Raw genomic sequence first — 23,441 nt, forward strand, 5'->3', positions numbered from 1 at the left:
GCCGCCCGCACAGCATCTGTGCCTCATTAATAACGGCGGACCCAGGCGGAGCACCGCCGCCCTCTCACAAGGCTGACTGCGAGGCTGCGCGGGGAAGGGGGAGAGGCTGCGAAAGTTTTCGCGCTCAACAAGTTCTCGGGCTGGACCGCGCGCGACTGCTGTTGTAGAATCTATGCTGCGGTATAGCGTAATCGGAAGGTATCTAGCAGTTTTGTTTCCACTTACAATTGTTTCGACCTTTGTATCATCTACATCTACATCTACATCTACATGACTACTCTGCAAGTCACATTTAAGTGCTTGGCAGAGGGTTCGTCGAACCACAATCACACTATCTCTCTACCATTCCACTCCCGAACAGCGCGCGGGAAAAATGAACACCTAAACCTTTATGTTCGAGCTCTGATTCCTCTTATTTTATTTTGATGATCATTCCTACCTATGTAGGTTGGGCTCAACAAAATATTTTCGCATTCGGAAGAGAAAGTTGGTGACTGAAATTTCGTAAATAGATCTCGCCGCGACGGAAAACGTCTTTGCTGTAATGACTTCCATCCCAATTCGCGTATCATATCTGCCACACTCTCTCCCTTGCTACGTGATAATACAAAACGAGCTGCCCTTTTTCGCACCCTTTCGATGTCCTCCGTCAATCCCACCTGGTAAGGATCCCACACCGCGCAGCAATATTCTAACAGAGGACGAACGAGTGTAGTGTAAGCTGTCTGTTTAGTGGACTTGTTGCATCTTCTAAGTGCCCTGCCAATGAAACGCAACCTTTGGCTCGCCTTCCCCACAATATTATCTATGTGGTCTTTCCAACTGAAGTTGTTCGTAATTTTAACACCCAGGTACTTAGTTGAATTGACAGACTTGAGAATTGTACTATTTATCGAGTAATCGAATTCCAACGGATTTCTTTTGGAACTCATGTGGATCACCTCACACCTTTCGTTATTTAGCGTCTACTATCACCTGCCACACCATTATGCAATCTTTTCTAAATTGCTTTGCAACTGATACAGGTCTTCGGATGACCTTACTAGACGGTAAATTACAGCATCATCTGCGAACAACCTACGAGAACTGCTCAGATTGTCACCCAGGTCATTTACATAGATCGGGAACAGCAGAGGTTCCAGGGCGCTTCCCTGGGGAACACCTGATATCACTTCAGTTTTATTCGATGACTTGCCGTCTATTACTACGAACTGCGACCTTCCTGACAGGAAATCACGAATCCAGTCGCACAATTGAGACGATACCCCATAGGCCCGCAGCTTGATTAGAAGTACAGGGAAGGTGTTCGCTGTCAGCGGTGTAAACATATCGCGAATAAAAAATGAATTTCATAGATATATTTATATCAAATTAAATTTTAAATTATTTTATTTAGATGCAGAAACTGAAAAGTATAATAAAAATAATAAACAATTAAATAAAATATGGCGTTTCAGTCTTCGATCGCTATTCTTTATTTCCAATTACCGGTTTCGGGCTAGCTGCCCATCTTCAGATCATATGTTGTAGTTACAGATTAACTTGTCCGTACAGAACACACGGTTCGCTGTCATAAGTAAAATAGAGAATAGCGATCGAAGACTGAAACGCCATATTTTATTTAACGAACGATCGCGGAATTCCCATTGAGACAATCATGTCTAGTTTTGATAAACAATTAATTTAAAAGACGGTGCAGACAGATGACGATCTTAGAAAGAAGCAAGGCTCTTTTGTTATAAGTTGAAACTGAGCGACATGGCGCAGTGGACTACGGACGACGACGCTTCAAATCCAAGCTCAGTCATCCATATTCAGGATTTTCATAATTTTCCTAAATCGCTGCAGGCAATGATGGGATGGTTCCTTTGAAGAGGGCACAAACGATCTGCTTCCCCATTCTTTTAACATTCTTTTAACTAACCTTTTTGTAGCTGACCATTAAGTGCCAATTCTTTCTTCATTAAAAAAAATTAAATATGTGCGCCGGGGAGCACTTAGAGGAGGATAACTTCAGGTGTTCTATCGGATTGTAGGTATAAGCAAAGGTTTCTGTTCAGTTGCTTCTACGGAACATAAGGGTATATCTATGAATGAGTCGTGAGAACACAGAAAAGGAGTAGGAGACTGGGTTGTGGGCAGTGGTGTACTACAAACAGGGAACCAATGGAGAAAGAAATTTTACACGCAGCATCTAAATGCATTAGACTTGATATTCTCGAAGAAATTAGAAATTATTGATGTAATGTCAATGAAAAATGAAAAAAATGACAGAAATATAGTTTTTCGTTATATGACCCCCTTTTAGACTAGCTCTTGTCCTCTGTTGTTTGATTAAACAGCACTGTACTGTAATTCTCGCTTGTGATACAACCTGTGGCACATTTTACAGTGTACGCTTTCTATTACGGCTATTGAGTTTTATAAGTTTCTTTTTAATCTCATAATTAGTACCTGTATTTTATACATTTTTAGTTTAATATTATAAACCCAGAATCAATATCACTCATTAACTGTCTCAGTTTTTTGTAAAACCTTACAACTTAAACTTTTTTCTTAAAAATCTGTACAGTGCGCTTTGTATTCTAGTGTTTATTGTAACCTGTAATTGTCGTACTGTCACATGTATAGCACTTTTTTCATTACTCATTACTATTTCGTAGTATGACAGCAATGATTATTTATCTTTTTAAACTTTTAGCTGGCCAGAAATTTCAGTGGTTACCCTCTACTGTTTTTAAATTCCTTGGGTGAAATTTATGAACACAATTACTTCAACATGCTCTTCTTCCCTATGCTCGAAAACCAGTAGGCTGGAGCACAGCTTTTACGCCCTAGTTGGTAAATGTTGTATCCTTTTCGTGAACAACTATTTTTCTAAAATACAGACTCTAAATGACATTTTAAATAGTGTTCATCATATAACGACTGTGGCACATGTCATGCGCATTATGTACACCGACATCATTTACTGATGATTTTTTTTCCTTCTACGCAGGCCCACTGCGACGACATTTAGGCACTCATGATATGAGGTAGTAAATGACAATAGATTACGTACTTGTTTCTATATGTGGGCTCCACTGTTACGATTTTGTTGCAATTTCCTGTTTTTAATTTATTGTCTTACTTTTAATGACAAAGATATGAGAGGTTTCTCTTGAGCTCGGTCATTATTTTATTTTTCGTATCAACACGAGTATTTTATCATTTAAGTCCAATCTAATCGTAGATCTCTTTAGAGAATTGCTGTTTAATGTGATAAAAAAGAAGAAGGGAATCGGTTGAGGTTCAATTCGTAGGGGATGTGGATTGTTTGTGTGGTAGAATGGGGCTGGTGGAATGTGTCAGTACAGGCGGGGCAGCATATCAGTATTGAAAGAACAGTATTTTTGGCGTCGTGTTTGAAGATAGTGTAGAAGGTACAGGTATGTTTAATGTATTTATTTATTTATTTACATGTAAAGTTCAGTAGGACCAAACTGAGGAGAAAATCTCCAATGTCATGAATCGTGTCAGTACATGAAATTACAACATAAAAGTAATAACTGAAAAAATAAATGTTTATGAACCCGAAAAAGTCAGTCCTTAAGTTTAAGTAAACGGAATTAACAATGCAATAAGATTCTGCTTATTTTTCAAGCAACTCCTCGACAGAATTAAAGGAGTGACCCATGAGGAAACTCTTCAGTTTCGAATTGAAAGCACGTGGATTACTGCTAAGATTTTTGAATTCGAGTGATAGATTATTGAAAATGGATGCAGCAGTATACTGCACACCTTTTTGCACAAGAGTTAAGGAAGTCACATCCAAATGCAGGTTTGATTTCTGCCGAGTATTAACCGAGTGAAAGATGCTTATTCTTGGGAATAAGCTAATATTGTTAACAAGAAATGACAGTAAGGAACATACATATTGAGAGGCCAATGCCAAAATACCCAGACTCGTGAAGAGGGGTCGACAAGAGGTTCGTGAACTTACACCACTTATTGCCCGAACCGCCCGTTTCTAAGCCAAAAATATCCTTTTAGAATGTGAAGAGTTATCCCAAAATATAACACCATACGACATAAGCGAATCAAAATAAGCAGAGTAGACTAATTTTCGCGTCGAACAATCACCCACTTCTGATAGCGTTCGAATAGTAAAAATGGCAATATTAAGTCTTTGAACAAGATCCTGAACGTGGGCTTTCCATGACAGCTTAATATCTATCTGAACTTTTCAGTCTCACTAATCCTATGCCCGTTCTGTGAAATTAAAAGTGTTGCTAAGATCAGCTGAGCGGAATGGATAAGGTCATTCAAAGAGGTTATAAGGTGAACACCAACACAAGTGATTTTAAGCAGCTGAATCAGTCTAGGTGCTGCCGGTGGAATTGAGGCACGAAACGTAGTAGATGAATTTGATATTTTGAAATGAAACTAACTGAGAATCGACGAAATAGAGAATATACATTTGAAAGAACAGACACCGCTCTGGATCCGCAGCTGTGGTGTACGTTATGTGAACTGAAGGAGGACGGAGAGAAAGCAGAGGAAAGGGAAGGAACTAATGACAAGAGCTGTATTGGGACTTTTTACAGAAGCAGCAGCTCCGAGTGAAAACGTGTGCCAGACAGGGGCCCGAACCACTGATCTCCTGCTTACCAGGCAGTTACTTTAACCTCTGCGTCATCCGCAAAACCAGTTACCTCGGCGCCCTACCCAGCCGACTAACGTTGCCACTAAGCGCCACCTATCTGCATTCCCCGTCCATACCCTTCTTGCACGTTAATTTTAGACTCCCGCTGGAGGTCGAACGTAAATGTACATCCGCATTGAAGGTTGTGGATTCATTGCCCATCGAGGTGAGTAGGTTATACGAATGTGTCGTGTCGGCTCTTTCAGCATGTCGACGGGTAATGAATATCCTTTCCACGTGCTTATATCTGATCTGAACAATTCGCATAAATCTCTATAAATAGATTTCGTATATTCCAGTGACGTCATATTTGATTTACTCCAGTGGCATCATAGGAAACAGCACATGTTATCCGCCAGTGCCGTCTGCAGACTTCCTAAACGCAATGTCTGTGTCCGTGGCAAGCACTCTCATGTACCTCTAAACCTACGGTGTAAGAAAACAGTTGGAAATGTGTATAGTGCCAGAATCAGAAAAGACAGCATGTTGTAATAGTCCGAAAACCTAACCAATATTTCATAGTGCTTTTGTGTGTAAATATTTCTCACCAATTGTGCTGAAGTGGATAGCTTCCTTTGTTACAGAAGCTTATGAAGAATCAAAGTTTTTGGACTCCAAATCGCTGAGTTGGAACGTGCTAAGTGTTTAACACCATAATCTCTCCACGCAATAGTAACTCATAACTCGGCAGTCAGTGATTTGCGGTGACCGGTTGAATTGCATATCATAATAAGCTTCGGTAAATTACCAAGGCTGTTAGAACATACTAGCGGGCCAAACCTTGACTTTGCTGACGGAGCAACAATCTAAACTCTTCTTATACCGCATCACACTATCGAAGAGAAGTCCATAAAGGTGTTGCTTAAGATCTGGAAGCAGAAGAAAATATGATGGCACCCTGTCGGGACTGTATGGAGGACGATAGATAGAGCGTGATTCCAAGTCGTCACATTTTGCTACTTTAGCAGTGGTTGGGTGAGGACTTGCAGTGACAAACTGATGGAGAGGGTGCTCGATATGTGCACAACCTCTTCGATTTCGTGCTTTTAGTTTTTTGAAGGTCTCGCAGCGCCTTACAGAGCCCTGAGGCATGAATTTCAAATACACTACAAACTGAACGTTCCAAAGCACAGTGAGCATGACTTCACCTGCTGATGGAAAGGTTTGGAACTTTCTTGGCGTCGATGATCCTTCACAGCAGAATTCCATCGATGTTTTCGGGGTCAAAATGGTGAACCGAGCTTTCATCACATGTCATATTCCTGATGCCGGTACAATCATCACCGTTCACAAATTTCATTCTTCTGCGGACTTCAAATGGGTGCACGTTTTTCTGCGGTTATAAACGAAATTATAGCTGGCTATTTCTCGTGCACAGACATAAGGGGGGGGGGGCTTCAGTTAGTAACGCAACCTTTTTTTTTCTTAAAAGCAGGCTGACTTTATTCAGGATTCCTATAACCATATTATTTTACACTCTTTTGGCTACAAAACCCTGTTTTCCAATGTAATCTCCTTTCAATGCAACGACCTCACGCCACCTTACTGGCAAGGTCTGTATGCTCGCATGGTACCACTCTACTGCTCGACGTCGGAGCCCACGTCTTGCCGCATCAGTAAACTCCACACCATCCACGAACTGCTTCTAGTGGAGTTCAGCCTTCATTGGGCCAAACAGTTGGATGTGGGAGGGTGCGGACTACACGGTGGATGAAAAACAACAGTCCAGTGACGGTTTGTGAGATCCTCAGAAGTGGGCAGACTTGAGTGAGGCCTTCGTTGTCATGGAGAAGTTCGTATGTATTTTTGTGGCGATAAACATGGTGGTCGTTTCTTCAGTTTCCTGGGGATTGTACCATACAGTTCAGAGTTGTTCGTTGCACCGTTTGGGAGGATCACAAACAGAGTAACCCGTTCAGAGTCACAGAAGTCCGTCGGCCACCATGATTTTACCTGCTGAGGATGCGGCTTTGAACGTTTTCTACAGGAAAAAGGCGGTGAGACGCCACTCCACGGGCTGCCGTCTTGTTTCCGGTTCTAAATGATGAGCACATGTTTCATTGCCTGTGACGAAGTTCGACCAAAAACACGCAAGCAATTCTGCACAGTCGGTCTTTCATTGCTCTTAATGGTCTTCTATTACGGATCGAGGAATCCAGTGGGAATACACCTTGGACTACACAAACTGGTCAACGAGAGTGGCAGCACTTGCAACAGAACGTCCAGTTGCGCAGCGAGGTGTTTGATTGTGATCGTCGGTCACCTACAATGAGTGTGTCTGCACGTTCCAGCATTGTAGGAGCCACAGCTGAATGCTCCTGGCGGGACAGGTTTGCGCGACCTTGTTGCGATCATCAGAGACGCATCGCTGAATAACTCACCGTGCTTTTCTTCAGTGCCAGATCTCCACATACATTCTGCAAGCACCTATGAATATCTGCGACGGTCTGGTTTTCTGGCAAAAGCAACTCAGTGGCAGCTCTCGGCTCCGTTACAGACGCCATTTTGGTTCAAATGGCTCTGAGCACTATGGGACTTAACATCTGTGGTCATCAGTCCCCTAGAACTTAGAACTACTTAAATCCAACTAACCTAAGGACATCACACACACCTATGCCCGAGGCAGGATTCGAACCTGCGACCGTAGCGGTCACGCGGTTCCAGACTGAAGCGCCTAGAACCGCACGGCCACACCCGCCGGCACGCCATTTTGGAGACAACGCATAGCGCCACCACCTATCAGAACTTCCCGAAAATATAGGGGTTGAAGTGGAAATATTTCACTGTATCACACAACAAATTCTGCATTCTTCCAACTGAAAAAAATAAGGGTTGCATTACTTCTTGCACACCCCTCTCAGTTACGTGGCATGGCCTCAAGTTACACGCTACAATTCGTATCCCTCTAGCGTTGCCATTTGTGGCGGCGAAGCGGCAATGTCGACCGAGTAATACCCTAGACATGTAATACCCTGACCGACACTGAGAACAGAATAAAAATTTCGGAGGCACTGCTTTTCATCATGGCGTCGTATTTAGTCACTTACCTTAACCATGAACACGTTTCCCATAGCACCAGAAAAGGAAATGCAACTTTTCCCCCTCCTAAGCCCACATCAAGATCCCGACCCGGTTTAATTTTGGACCTGGCGACAAGGAGTAGCGTGGCTTACTGGAAGTCCAGCGGGCTTCCTAGAACTCCAGCGGTCACTTGCACAGATCTCTCAGACCACGTTGGTCCTCACTTGAATCGTAACAGACAACGAGCAAGAAGTAACCAAGTCTGCTGAGAATAAGAGAAATCAGCGGCGCTAAATCAAAAATACTGCATAAAATCGTACTTATTGTACCATGTAAAGGACGCTTTTAAACGCTAATGCTTCTGTTAGTATTGCTGTTATTTGCCGGGTAAGCAGTCCTTTCCTCGCGTACATTGATTATGCGCTACTGCTCTCGTTCCCCGTGAATTGCGAAGAGTTTACGCCAGTCGACACAGAGAAAAACTTCATCGTAGTCTGCAACAACAGGGTAACCCAGAAATACTGGAACATTTCCACAATCCAATAAAACTGAAAGTAGTGAAGGAAACAAATTGCATTCATAGTGAATGAAACCTCATTGCTTTGCCATTTACGAATAATTGACGGCATTTATCATTTTTTTAAAAAAAATACGTCCTTTAGAAGGCTTCCTCCTGTACGAACACATTCGTGAAATCTACTGTTGAGATTCCTCACTGACCGCTGCAAAATCGTAGCTGGGATATTACGGTATATTGATAATTTTTACTTATGGCCCGTCTGACAGCAACTGAATAAAGCACAATTTTAGTGCCATACGCGTTTCGCCTTTATTTTCTGCAAGGCATCATCAGTGGCAGGTTGCGTGGACAATTTCTTACATATTACGCTCCCGTTGCATTTTTGGTGTTGTTCTTCTTCTTATGAATGCCGATTTGCGGTTTTTTCCACATTCCACAGCACTATGCACTGAACGCTTGTTTTAATGCAAGTTGAAGATGTCATAGCTGGGATATTGTGAATTGCATCCCGAATTCTCAGTTTTAACTCACCCAGCGTTCTTGGTCGAGTCGTGGAGACCTTGCTCTTGCGGCAGCCCCACAAGAAAAAATCACAAAGGAATAAATCTGGCGATCTAGGGGGCCAGGGAATGTTACCAAATCGTGAGATCACACGGTTACCAAACAATTCTCGCACGTATGCCATAGATTGCCGTGCACTGTGTGATATCGCTCCGTCCTGTTGGGACCAGGCTTCTTGAACGTTCGGAAAGTTGTTCAATGCAGGAGTAACGAAAGTTCGTAACATCCCCACGTAACGATCGGGTTTGGCAGTTATTATGTTTCCCTCTGCATTTGCGAGAAAATGCGGTCCGATAATTCCACCACACCATACTGTCACATTACTGGCGTGTAAAGGGCACTCATCAACGTCATTAGGATTTGTGTTTGGCCAGTAACGGTAGCTCTGTTTGTTCGTATAACCAGTGAGGTAAAATGTGCCTCATCTGACATCCACAACTTGTTTAGAAATTCATTGTCATTGTTTATTTTTATCATTTGTCGACAGAATCCTAATCGTAACCTGTAATCATTGTGCTTCAGTTGCTGCACCATCTGTTGTTTGAACGGATGAAATTTTAAAGCAAGATGAAGGATTCTGCGAACACTCACCCAGGATATTCCAAGCACTGCTGCTTGCTTACGAATTGAACGTCATGGGCTCAATAACATAGACTCGCTGACAACATCAATGTTAGCTGGAGAACACACACTTCTTGGTCGTCCTGTTGGTTTCTCTCTGAGGGCAGATCCAGTCTCTTCAAAGTTATTAATCAAACATTTTATCACGCGTTTCCACGGAACGGCTTCGTGACTTCCTAAGTTATAAAAACTTCGAAACTTCCTCTTCGCCGCTACCAAACTATCATTGTTTTTATAAAACATTTTTATGGCGAACGCACGCTTTTGTCCGTTCTTCTGATCCATGATAACTGAAATGCCGGACTGTTTACTCGCTGTCACGAACCCGCATTGCTACCACCTGCCTATGGCTGCCACTACTTATTTCAAATATTCCCGTTATTCTGTGTCACCCTTTACGACAAATACAGTGTAGATCCCTTCGTTCTATCTTCTAAGCTGAGTTGTAGGGCCCGTATTGCCTTGCGTGATCTTATATTTCCCGCTAATCCAAATTTTTCCGAGCTCAGATTCTACATCGCTTCCACCCACAATTCGTCTTAGTACACCGCTCTGCAAATCAAAGGACGAGACAGATAAGATAACATAGCATATTAACATCTACACGCACGCGCACACACACACACACACACACACACACACACACACACACACATGCACATGCACGCACACACACACACACACACACACACACACACACACACACACACACACACCGTACAGTGCACGCACACACACACACACACACACACACACACACACACACACACACACACACACCGTACAGTGCACGCACACACACACACACACACACACACACACACACACACACACACACACACACCGTACAGTGCACGGCGAACGGTACCGCGCATCACTGGTAGCCATTTCCTTTCCTGCTCCCCTCGCAAATAGAGCGAGGGGAAAACGGCTATCTATAAGCCTCGGCGCGAGGCCTAATTTCTCGAATGTTATGGTCGTGGAAATGAATGAAATGAGTGAAAGTGCTCGGGAGGACGTTGCCAGATATATCCCAGTCGTGCACAGAATGCAGGACCTCACTTGACGTTCGGTCAGGGTTACTCCCAGCAATAACTGAAGACGCGTGCTCTTTAGACCGAGTAATGATTCTGGACTTACCCTCGCATGACCAGTGTTAGGAACACATAATGCACGCAGGACATTGTCGAATATGTTTTGATGGTCTAGGTGTTGGGGCGTGGATTGGTATATAGTTGCGTGGGCGTACAGACCTCCAAATCCACTAAGACAGCCACTCACTGGTCGCATTTATTGTGTCTCTCTACTCCTTCCTTCTGTGCGCTCCTTTTCATTGGTATATTCGTATATGACTTGTTTTATTAATGTCATTGCGCGACGCCGTCGAACTGCACAGGTGGAAATATATGGAAATTTCTGGTAGGTTCGTATGGAACCAAACAGCTCAGGTCATCGGTGCCTAGGCTTACACACTACTTAATCTAACTGAAACTACCTTACGCTAAGGACAACATACACAGCCATGCCCGAGGAAGGACCCGAACCGGCGATGGGAGGAGCCGCGTGCATCATGGCAAGGTGCCCTGGACCACGCGGCTACACGGCGCGGCTGCACAGGTGGAGCAGTTCTCTGAACGAAAGTATTTTCGATGAATTGACTGACCTTCTCGTGCCCCCAACCAAAATACCATTGTGCAAGTGTCAAATACGTACGTCCACATGCACCAACGACCATCCAGAAGGATTCAATCGCGCTGACTGACGAATCGGTCGCCCTACCATGAGAACTCATTACCGACGTTGTGGCCAGCGTGGATGATCAAACACCGTATTTTGGAAACGTGTCTCGCCCTTTCTTAAGTCCAGGGGGCTATCATAAATCACGATCACATCCATGTAATTAATGTCTTTACGTCCATCCTCTTCGCTGAGTGGTCAGTGCGTCTGACTGCCGTGCAGCGGGCCTGGGTTCGATTAACGACCGGGTCGGAGAATTTCTCCACTCAGGGAACGGGTGTTGTGTTCTCATCATCGTTTCATCACCATCGACACGCAAGTCGCCCAGAATGACACCACCTACATCTACATCAGCAACTACATTATACTCCTCAAGCCACACTGATGCTGTGTGGCGGAAGGTACTTTACGGGCCACTAACTGAGCCCTCCAACCCTCTTCCACTCGCTAGTAAAGCGTGCGAAGAATGACTGTAGGGTAGCCTCTGTACTGCCTAGAATTTCTCGAATTTTCTCCTCGTGGTCATCACGCGAGACCTCTGTGGGGGGAGTAATATGTTGTACGGCTCTTCCCAGAAAGTACTCTCTCGAAATTGGAATAGCAAATCTCTCCGTGACGCACAACGCCTCCCTTGTAACGTCTGCCATTGGAGTTTCTTGAGCGTAACGCTGTCGCGCCGACTAAACGATGCTGTGACGAAACGGGTCGCTCTTCGTTGGATCTTCTCTATGTCTATCTGGTAGGGGTCCCAGGTAGATGAACAATGCACAAGAATAGGTCGAACATGCGCCTTATAAGCCACTTCCTTCGTGAATGACTTACATTTTCGCAATCTTCTTCCTACGAATCTGTGTCTGCATCTCCTTTTGCCACTGTTTGTTTTATGTGGTCGTTCCACTTAAGTTACTCCTAGATATTTTGTGCCAGATACTGTTTCCAACGGTTTGTCATCAATAGTTTACCTATACAGTAGCGAATTTCCTTTACTAGATATTCGCAGTACGTTACATTTATTTGGTTTCGGGGTCATCTGCCACAGCCTGCACCTCTCATCAATTCTCTGGAGGTCACTCTGCAATTCGTTACTATCTTCTGGCGTTGCTGCTTTGGTATAGAGAACCGCATCATCTGCGAACAACCTTAGAGAGCATCCGACGCTTTCTACCAGATCATTTATCGTAAACAGTACCGCTCCCATCACACTTCCCTGGGATACTAAGGAAATTACTTTTACATCTGTCGCTTTTGTCCCAACTTGTTGAGTTCTGTCTGCAGGGAAGTGTTGAATCCAGTCGTCAGTCTTGTTCAATACTCGATAAGTTCGAATTTTGTTTTCTTTTTACCTAAACGGCAGTGCGGGACGGTGTCAAATGCCTCACTGAAGTCACGGAACACGGCATCAAACTGAGAGCCGTTGTCTAAAGGCACTGTGCGCCTCATGGAGGAACAGAGCGAGCTGAGTTTCGCAGGATCTCTGTTTGCGGAATCCTTGTTGATTCTTACAGAGGAGATTCTCCGTCTCGCAGAGTGTCATACGTCTTGAGCATAAAACATGTTCCACAATTCTAAAACGGATTGACGTCTACTATATACTCGTAGGTCTATAACTACGAGCATCTGTCCTACGGTTCTTCTTAAAAACGGGAATGACCTGCGCTCTCTTCCGGTCTCTAGGTGCCCTTCGTTGCTCAAGCGACCTACGAAAATTACTGCTAGAAAGGGAGCAAGTTATGTCACATAATCTTCGTAGAATCTTATAGGTATCTCGTCTGGTCATGGCATCTTTCCACTACTAAGCGACTGTCGTTGTATTTCTACATTCACATGTTTCGGGCCCAGCCCATTCTCTGGTTACTTGTCAGCAATTAAAATTTGGGATGGCACATTCTTCTCATAATACCAATGTAGGTATACACGGTGAGAAACTTCAAAAAATGCAAAAATAATAAAAAATCTAAGATGTCTTAACACAGGTAATAGTTTGCGTATTATTGGGTAAAAGTCAACTTACTGTGCACCGTGGCTTTTCTGTTGCATGCTGATGTTAGTAACAGTTGATATATTGCATGCTGAGAAGTTAACACAGTAATTCATGAATTGGTTGTCCGTAGCCAATCAGAATGCTCTTGCATAATTTCCTATAGTTGTGAATAAAGTTTGTTGATATTTTATTCTGTTAGGGTAGAATATGACCACATCTCTTTACATTTTGCCAAAAATGGAAATAAAATATGCACATGGGTTATTGCAATGATATACTTATATCTCAGGCAATGCTTCATATCTGTCTCTGACATCAGTTGTATTTTCGTGATGAGATTCGTTGGCTTTGCCGGATCTCAACCAAATTGTCACATTCCAGCCTAACCCAACCTAGGCCTCGGACTACTTTACTCGTCAGTCCGTAAGCACATCTAGTTTTCTTCCCAGTCTTCTCGTCAAACACAAATAAATTTGTATATTACAATGAAAGAAACTGTTGGATTCAACGATCGTCATTGGCTATTGTATACTGTCACCTGATTCGCTACAACTGACAGAAACAAGTTGTCAACTGCAGCATGCATCAGAAGAGCCTGGCAGATTGTAAGTCCATTTCAGCCTGTTACGGTGCTGGACTTTTATTACAAGACATGTCGTAAAATGTACATACCATACGCAATTACATAATTTTTAACTCTTTCCACAACAATTTAAATTACCGTGTTCAGTTTGAAGCTGAGGGTTCCCTTAACTTTTTGGATTTACCGATAAGTAGGAATGGCTAGTGTTTAGAATACGAGTTTTTTTGTAAGCTGATAAAAAATGTCGTTATTACTGCCAATTATAATCTTCCCCCGCCACAGAAGAAAGCATTTACAGTTCGATATTCCGCAGGTTAAGAAAATCTGCACTTGGCCAGGAGGTCACCGATATTGAGACAGCCACCGTTGTACAGATATAAATTGCAAATGGACTTAGAGAAAGTGATACTAGAAAAATGGGTGAATTTAAATTACCGTGTTCAGTTTGAAGCTGAGGGTTCCCTTAACTTTTTGGATTTACCGATAAGTAGCAATGGCTAGTGTTTAGAATACGAGTTTTTTTGTAAGCTGATAAAAAATGTCGTTATTACTGCCAATTATAATCTTCCCCCGCCACAGAAGAAAGCATTTACAGTTCGATATTCCGCAGGTTAAGAAAATCTGCACTTGGCCAGGAGGTCACCGATATTGAGACAGCCACCGTTGTACAGATATAAATTGCAAATGGACTTAGAGAAAGTGATACTAGAAAAATGGGTGAAACAATTGTTACAGACTCGCGAAGGGATCGGAGTGAAGAGCGAAAAACTGTTGACGCTGCTCTGATGTATGTCGGCCCCCGCTCTATGGAGATTACTAATGAGTATAAACAGCATAATGTGGTAGGTATTAATGCTATTAGTAAATTGGTTAGGTGCCTCCGACGTAGTTTAGAGCAACCTGTTACTAATAGTTGCAACGGGGGCTCTATTAGATTAGGTGTGGAGCGTGTAACAAGTTTTACATCGAACAGGCTGGGAGGGAGTTCATAACGCGGCATAGGGATCACGGTTATCATAGCTGTAGCATTGCACTAGGAGCTCACTTACGTCAGTGTAATAACAAGCTTCATGACATCGAAAACAATTTACAGAATCTTCATTATGTGAAAAAAGGTGTGTGTTTGGATAGTTTGGAAAACCTAAAAATATTCGTACACAGACGGCGTTTCCATGACCGAGTTCTTAATAAACAGATCAGTGGAACAAGACATTGATTATTAAATATTTTTGGTAATTTCTTCAATCGCCATTGGAAGTACAAAACGTGAGTGGCGTGCGGACACTGTTTACAACACCAAATGTTCGCTGACGTCTGCCCCGATTTTATTGATTAATATGCTGTAATTTTCACATATGTAATATCTTACACAGGTTTATCTCTTTGAGATATGCTTTTGTCGTTACTAGTAATCTTGATATACGACATTTATTAAATATCCCTATGGCACTGGCGGTTCCGCCACATAGCACTGCCGGCCGTTGTTGCCAAGCGGTTCTAGGCGCTTCAGCCTGGAACCGCGCGACCGCTACGGTCTCAGGTTCGAATCCTGCCTCGGGCATGGATGTGTGTGATGTCCTTAGGTTAGTTAGGTTTAAGTAGTTCTAAGTTCTAGGGGACTGATGACCTCAGATGTTAAGTCCCATAGTGCTAAGAGCCATTTGAACTATTTTTGAACCACACAGGACTGCGGTAGCCCAAGATGCCCGCTGTAGGCTACAGCGCGCGTTGCCTGCCGCCCTGCAGCTGGTCAATTTGGTTCCTGTCTGTGCGAGTGAAAGGTTATTGCACTTGATATACCATGATGTACGGCACTTACAATTGGCTCTTGCGCTTTTGCATATCGTATGTACATTTTTCCCTGTTTTGGCATCTCCAATTTTTTATTACTTTTGCACGTTTTCGAAACCTGTAATTGTGTATACTTACATTTGTATCATGGGAAGAGTTTTTAAAGTCATAGCTTAATTGTTGACGGGTCACTATCTGACGAACTGTGCCCGAAAACTGCCTCCTGAGCTTCTGTAATTGCATATGGTATGTGAATTTTTGCCTGTTTTTGACATATCTAAGATTTTATTATGTTTGCACGTTTTTGAAGCTTGTAATTGTCTATACTTATATTTGTATTACTGGAAGAGTTTGAGATCTTTCATTTTAATTGTTGACGGATCACCAGCCGATGAAACTTGTTGTGAATGTGGAAATAAAGAAAAAAATCAACAAAAAAACAAAACAGTTGTACGAGATTTTTTCAGCAACCAACAAGCATTTTTAGTGTAAGTTTTATTGTATTTGACATCACGCTAAGGTTATTTTAATGTTAAAGTTCTGCACGCCAGTGTAGTTCCATGAAGTTTCTGATGAACAGCCTGAGGAATCTTCGGGGAACTGCAGGATGTCAGTAACTCGCTGCTACGAAATTTCATCGCAAAATCTTCTGGTCATGTTGAGGATTATAGGCACTACTTCCAACAGTGCACTGAACTCCCATGTTTAAACCGCCTCGGAGAGCGTGTGGTGCACCCAGTTATAACTGTCCGTGCGTTGCCAGAGAGCCCAGTGACTTCGGTCACAGAGAGCACGAAGTTTTTATGTAACAGGATTCCATGCGGTATCTATCCGCAATTCGCCGTTCCGATTGATAGGGGCCTCAGACACTGACCCATTGATAAAAAGAGTGCCAAAAGTTTGGAAGTACGGATCACAGTCTCCGTTTCATTGTATTTCATAGAGTCAACAGTATAATTACAGGATTCTGCGGTAGTGTATTCGGTGGTGTGGAGGAGGTGAATGTGGAGGAGGTGAACACGCAACCCAGACAACGGGTGTTTATAAGTTAGTCATACAAAAGTAGCATTCATTTGTGAAAATTGTAAATAAACTTACAGAAATGTTTGATGTTGCACTGGATGCAGTATCTTCAAGTTTTATTCGCACATAAAACTCTTAGTTCTTGACTTATCCGTCAAGTGGTACGCGTGAATGGATTATTCCAACGGTCGTCATGGAGTCGCATAACGGTGCAGAGCGTGCTCAGCGGTGTTTATCGTTTCATGAATCAAAATCCGCTACTGCAGTTCTGAGACATCGCATGCCACCACCGCAGCGACGAACTGTTATTAACTGGTACAATAGTTTCACCGAAACTGGCTGCGTTTCACATGGGACGCCGGGTAAGGATCAGCCCGAAAAGTCTCTGACGCAGAAATTGAACAGATTCGGTAGTCTTATATTCGTAGTCCGAGTAAATCAACGACACGTGCCAAGTGTTACACTGTGAAAGGTGCTACGGAAACGGCTGTCACTGAAACCGTACAAATCGGAACCGTTGCAAGCTTTAAAAGAAAGTGACATAGAGAAACGAGCTGAGTTTTGCGTAGGAATGTTAAACGACATGCAGACCGAAGATGGCCGTCTTAACAAAAATAGGTTCACTTACGAAGGCATTTTAGATACTTGTGGTAAATTGAATCTTCATAAAGTTCGGGTATGGGGTGAAAAGAAACCACGTCACTTAATCGAACACATACAGGATTCGCTTAGCCAAACGTTTTTTGCACTGTGAGCAGTAACAAGATTTACGGTCCTTTCCTTTTTCCCGAGTCAACAGTACCTGGTATATCGTATCTAGACATGCTTGAACATTATCTAGCGCCGGCCGTCGTGACCGAGCGGTTCTAGGCGCTTCAGTCCGGAACCGCGGTGCTGCTACGGTCGCAGGTTCGAATCCTTCCTCGGGCATGGATGTGTGATAGTTAGGTTTAAGTAGTTCTAAGTCTAGGGGACTGATGACCTCATATGTTAAGTCCCTCAGTGCTCAGAGCCATTTACACCATTTGCACATTATCTAGCGTCTGAGTTACATCAGGATAAGGGGAGAGAATTTATTATCCAGCACTCTGGCTCGCTACGACATTATCATCGTGAAGTTGTCGCGCGTTCCTGTAGGAATGGGCCGACTTGGATTGGACGTGGTGGAACAATATCCTGGCGATCGCCATCAACTGATTTAACCTCAATGGACTCGCGTATGGGGTTGCATTAAAAACAGAGTGCATGTTACTCCGCCTTCGGGAAATGTCGACGAACTGCGACAACCCACAGCACAAGCAGTTGCCACCACAGATCAAGACTCGCTTCGTTCGATTTGGCCGGAAATTGATTAAAGATGGGACATTTGTCGTATTACAAAAGGTAGCCGCGTTGAACATTTAGACTTGAACATACGCTCCATTCCCTGCTGTATCAAACATTTCTTTAAATTATTTACCTTTTTCACAATTAAAGGTACTTTAGTGTAACTAACTTATGGTTTGCGCACGGAATCTTGTAAACACCTGCACTGCTCAGCTCTAAATCGTCTTTTATTGCTCCCAGAGGCACCGAGACATTTGATGGAGGACGAAAGCTTGGTTTACCCTTACGTTTACTTATTGCTCTGACTATTTCCGCGAAATGATTTCCGATATATGGTGGGCTATCATTTTGAAGACATTATCCTCTCCCTTGTGCTGTTTATATGTTTGTAGCACTCTCTGTATCTGTTGAGGTGAAAATTTACTTTCCAGGAACGCAGTTTGGAGCTGCTCCTACACCGCTTGCAGGATCTCGGCGTGTGAGGTGGTATTGGCTTGGTGAATCAAAGTCTTCAAGAGCGCCCACTCTCTGTATGAGACTCGTTTCAGTATTTTCCAACTGTTGTTATTCTTGTGGTCTTCAGTCAAGAGACTGGTTTGATGCAGCTCTCCATGATACTCTATCCTTTGCAAGCTTCTTCATCTCCGATTAACTACTTCAACTTACATCCATCTCAAGTTTCGTACTGTGTTCATCTCTTGGTCTCCCTTGCAAGCTACTACGGTCGAGAAATACCCATTTTCAAGCTTCGCTGGGATGAGAAAACCATTTGCGACGTGCTATGGTTTCTCTCTATACGCGAGATCGGGAGAAACACACTGGTTACATTGGGTGATCAAAATAATTTTAGCTGAAAGTAAATTATCTAGTAAACCTAGACGGCTCGAGCCCCCACGTACTTCTGCAGAAAAAAAAGAAGAAAAAGCAAGCACCTACATAGCATGCATCTGCTTGGGATTCCTAAAAATGTGTTTAGACTTATTAACTGAATGGGCTACGTTATGTCTGAGGGGTGCCAACCACATCCGCTGCACTATCCCCAGTAATTTAAAATGAATGTCAAGCTTATAAAAACAAATTTTAGCAGGCAGGAATAATTTTTAGTGAACGCAACAGAGTTTTAACTAACTAGAAATTATTTTGGACTGAAATACTATTAAGTGTTCTTGATTTGACCTCAGATATTTACCGAGTTAGTTCAACAGCGCCACTCAAATATTAATCACAATCATTCAACAATTATTGACTTAATGTTACTTTTAAAATAGCTGAAACCCAAAGATGAAGAACGTTCCGAACGGAGAATACTTCTCGAAAAAAAATAATAAACCAAACAAACCGATGTCCAACCGCAAGCTGAAATCACCATGTCCCACAGCGGTTGTTCAGAGTTGAAGTTCCATGCGACTTCGCGGTCCGAAAATATTCTAATTCGTGCACGGACTTCTGCCAGTCATACGTGCTACCCCTTCAACTCAACTGCATGACTGCCCTCTACCACAGGAAATGGCCTCTCATATTATTAAGATTTATGTGTTCTTCATATAGAACTGTTTATTATTTAAAACACTTTCAATGCATAAACCAGTGATATTTTTACTATATTACCCATTTCCTTATGTCTGCTTTTCCGTACTCCCGCTATCTTTATAGTCCCTATTTTTTTATCAAAATTCTGCATTTTTAATTAGGAAAACAGCATTCCAGCTCCACATTTAAATTTTTAAAACATGTAAAAAAAGTAACATAGAAATTTTAATACTACTCATTTGACACCTCGTTCGTAAAATTTTCTCAAAGCGTCTTCAAGATGTCCCATTTACAGTCTTACTTAGTTATTAAAATACTCAATTTATTATAATTAAAAAATTACCTGGATGACTGGAGACGCATTTCTATGAGCACAACTGGCTTCTTTTCTGCTTTAAAATGAGCCTACAAGCTCCTTTGTGCCACAGTGGGATCAGTTTTTATTTATTTCTATATCATACATTCACTTTAGCTCTACGCTAAAAGCGGCCCGGAGAAAGCCCGCCATGAGCCAGCGTGCCAGCTGTTGAGTTTCGCCGTCGCGCCAAACTGACCGTACTCATTTTAAAGTACCGCCATCTGTCGGTCAGTGCCAAAACTAGGACGATTCTGCTGCTATCAAGACGGCTGACACACACACACACACATCTTAGATGTAAACATGCCAGAATCTCGACTGCCACTTTGCCGCGATTTTTACTACAGAAACTGCGGTCTTCACATCCACCACCCAAAGCCTGACATCTCACACCCTCTACGATTTTTACCCTCCACGCTTCCCTCCAATACCAAATTGGTGATAACGTGATGCCTTAGAATGCGTGCTAGCAACCGATGACTTCTTCTAGTAAAGTTGTGCCCCAATTCCTCTTCTACCCAGTTCTGATCAGTACATCCTCATTACTTACGTGGTCTACCCATATAATCTTCAGTATTCCTCTGTAGCACCACATTTCGAAAGCTTCTGTTCCCTTCTTGTCTAAACTATTTATCGTCCATCTTGCACTTCCATACATGACTACACTCCATACACATAATTCCAGGAAAGAGTTCCTGACTCTTAAATCTATACTCGATTTTAACAGATTTCTTCAGATACGGTTTCATTGCCATAGCAAGTCTACATTTCATAACCTCTGTACTTCGCCCGTCATCAGTTATTTTGCTCCCCGTATAGCAGAACTCATCTGCTACTTTAACTGTCTCATTTCCGAATCTAATTCCCTCAGCGTCACCTCATTTAATTCGACTACGCCACTATGTTTTACTAAACCGATGGTACGTAATATTTACATCTTTTACATCAGTTATTTGGGCAGTGAATTACTGAGCAAACCTAATAATATTGACATATTCAACTATTGTAGTCCTGTCTTCCTCAGTTGCGTGTAATATTACGGTATATTGATAATTTTTACTTGTGGACCATCTGACAGCAACTGAATAAAACACAATATTAGCGCCATACGCGTTTCGCCTTTATTTTCTACAAGGCATCATCAGTGGCAGGTTTCATGGACGATTTCCTACATATTACGCTCCTGTTGCATTTTTGGTGTTGTTCTGCTGCTTATAAATGTCAATTTGCTGTTTTTTCCCACATTTCACAGCAATATGAACTGAACACTTGTTTCGGTGTAATGTTTTAGTTTCTGTTGCCGACTGATGATGAATTGTGTTTTATTCACTTGCTGTCAGACGGTCCATAAATAAAAATTATGAATATACCGTAATAATAATATTGAATGTCCTTGCCGGCAGAAGTGGCCGTGCGGTTAAAGGCGCTGCAGTCTGGAACCGCAAGACCGCTACGGTCGCAGGTTCGAATCCTGCCTCGGGCTTGGATGTTTGTGATGTCCTTAGGTTAGTTAGGTTTAACTAGTTCTAAGTTCTAGGGGACTAATGACCTCAGCAGTTGAGTCCCATAGTGCTCAGAGCCATTTGAACCATTTGAATGTACTTGACGGGCCAAATGATACCACGGTCAAAACACTGGCAGTGCTGTTGTGGCATTGTCTTGCTTTGAATATGAAGGTAAATGTTAAACTTTTCAAGCTGCATCAAAGCGGTGAGGACGGAGGTGTATAACCATAAACCGACACAAAATAATGCCTACAGCATTGGTGAGCTGTACAAGTAACTGTTGTAATTGCCGACTAGTTACACATAAGACTCATTTCTTACATTTAAACATTCATGGCTCATATTTTTGCTATGATTTCAGTTGCAGGCATACTTCATACTTGCCAAACGCACTGTGAAGCCAGGGACGTTTAAGACATTAACGGCAGTCAGCGAGAGAAGCGCCAGTCTTTGTGGCCGCAGGGGCTGGTCAGCTGCACGCCACACTCCTGTGACTTCCCGGCAACAGCTACCAGTCCCCCGTCTCGCTTCCGCTAGGGAAAGGAAAGCAGGACTGTGCTGCTGCTAAAGGCAACTGATAACGCTGTAGCGCCTGCTATCCTCTAACTCTTCTAAGGACAAGCGTGTTATTCTTTCGCGCGTTACAGTGCTGAAAATATTCAGATATAAACAAGGGTGCATATTTTCCATTGTCTCATAGTGCTTTAGTCCGTATTATTACTTATTCAGAGTAGTTTTAGTGAACAGGTATATTTCTTAATTATTTTAGGTTTTGCGTAAGTGTGAAGTTGGGTTGCGGGAACAGTATGGACGAAGTAGCAGGCTCCTCAAAACGATAAAAGCATATCACCATGTAAATGTATGCTGTAAAGTCTGCGGAAACATGTTTTGGAGGACTTACTTTGAGGGGAAAAGTGACGTAATCAAACATGTACAGACTACACTACATCTTCCACATTGAAATACAGTAAAAACTTACAAGATTCTTGATACTCCTCTTACAAATTTTGGCTGTAAAGAGACAAAAAAATTGCTCTGTTAAGCATGTCTTGTGGACGGAAAACGGCCTGAGTGTCATGAAAAATTCCCACAACTTAAGGAAACAGTACGAAAGTTCCAAGGATCATATTCCATCTGCATTGACACTCATTAAATGTGGACGTACAAGGATAGATTTTTGTTTGAACAATGCCTTGATATTAAATGTTCAGAAGCATAACGAACAAGTGAAGAAAAACAGATACAATAAGTGGTTTAACTGTCACATGTTTCCTTACTGCACAAGAATTCCGTTTCAGAGGACTCGGCGAATTAAAGGCCGGTGATAATCGGGGCAATTATGCTGCAGTGTTACACTTAATAGCACAAAAAGATGAATGTTTGTCAAATCACCTGCAGGCTAAAAAAATCGTTTTTCAAGGTACCAGATCGAGTGAGGTGGCGCAATGGTTAGCACACAGGACTCGAATTCTGGGGTACGACTCTTCAGACCCGTGTACGGCCAGCCTGATTTAAGTTTTCCGTGATTTTCCGGAATCGCTTCAGGAAAATGCCGGGAAGGTTCCTTTGAAACAGCACGGCAGACTTGCCTCCCCATCCTTCCCTAATCCGATGTGACAGATGTCCTCGCTGTTTGGTCTCCACCCGCAAACCAACCAACCAATGTATCACAACGTGACTTACAGAACGACCTCATCGATTCCACTGCTGAAGTCATTCGTACAGAAGTTTCGAAGCAACTAAAGTAAACGAGATTTGTTGCTACGATTGTGCATGAAATAGCAGGTGTTACAAGCCACTCCGAACGTTCTACTCCTTTGCGATATGATTTATCCATTAGTGAATTGTGTGAGAAAATTTTGTGGGTGTGTTTATGTCGATAAATACCGGAGTGCTGATAGCTTAGCGGAGCATCTGTTTGGCTGTATAAGTGAATTTAATTGTGGTAGAAAGTTGTAGCTAAGACGTATAATGGCTGTGCGGTCATGACTGGGCCACATATTGGGGCACAAAAACTCGTGAGAGGTAAATACCCCTCAGCTCTCTTCATATATTATTATACTCATAAACAGAATTTCGTATCGAAACAGTCTGTTGAAAATTTACGGAATGCAAATTAACCATCTAAAAGATTCAACTCCTTAGATAAACTGATCAAACGACGTTTTTCTTCAGTGTCCAACACCAGAGCGTTATACAA

This window comes from Schistocerca serialis, chromosome 5 (genome assembly GCF_023864345.2).
Source record: "Schistocerca serialis cubense isolate TAMUIC-IGC-003099 chromosome 5, iqSchSeri2.2, whole genome shotgun sequence".
Lineage (NCBI taxonomy): Eukaryota > Metazoa > Arthropoda > Insecta > Orthoptera > Acrididae > Schistocerca > Schistocerca serialis.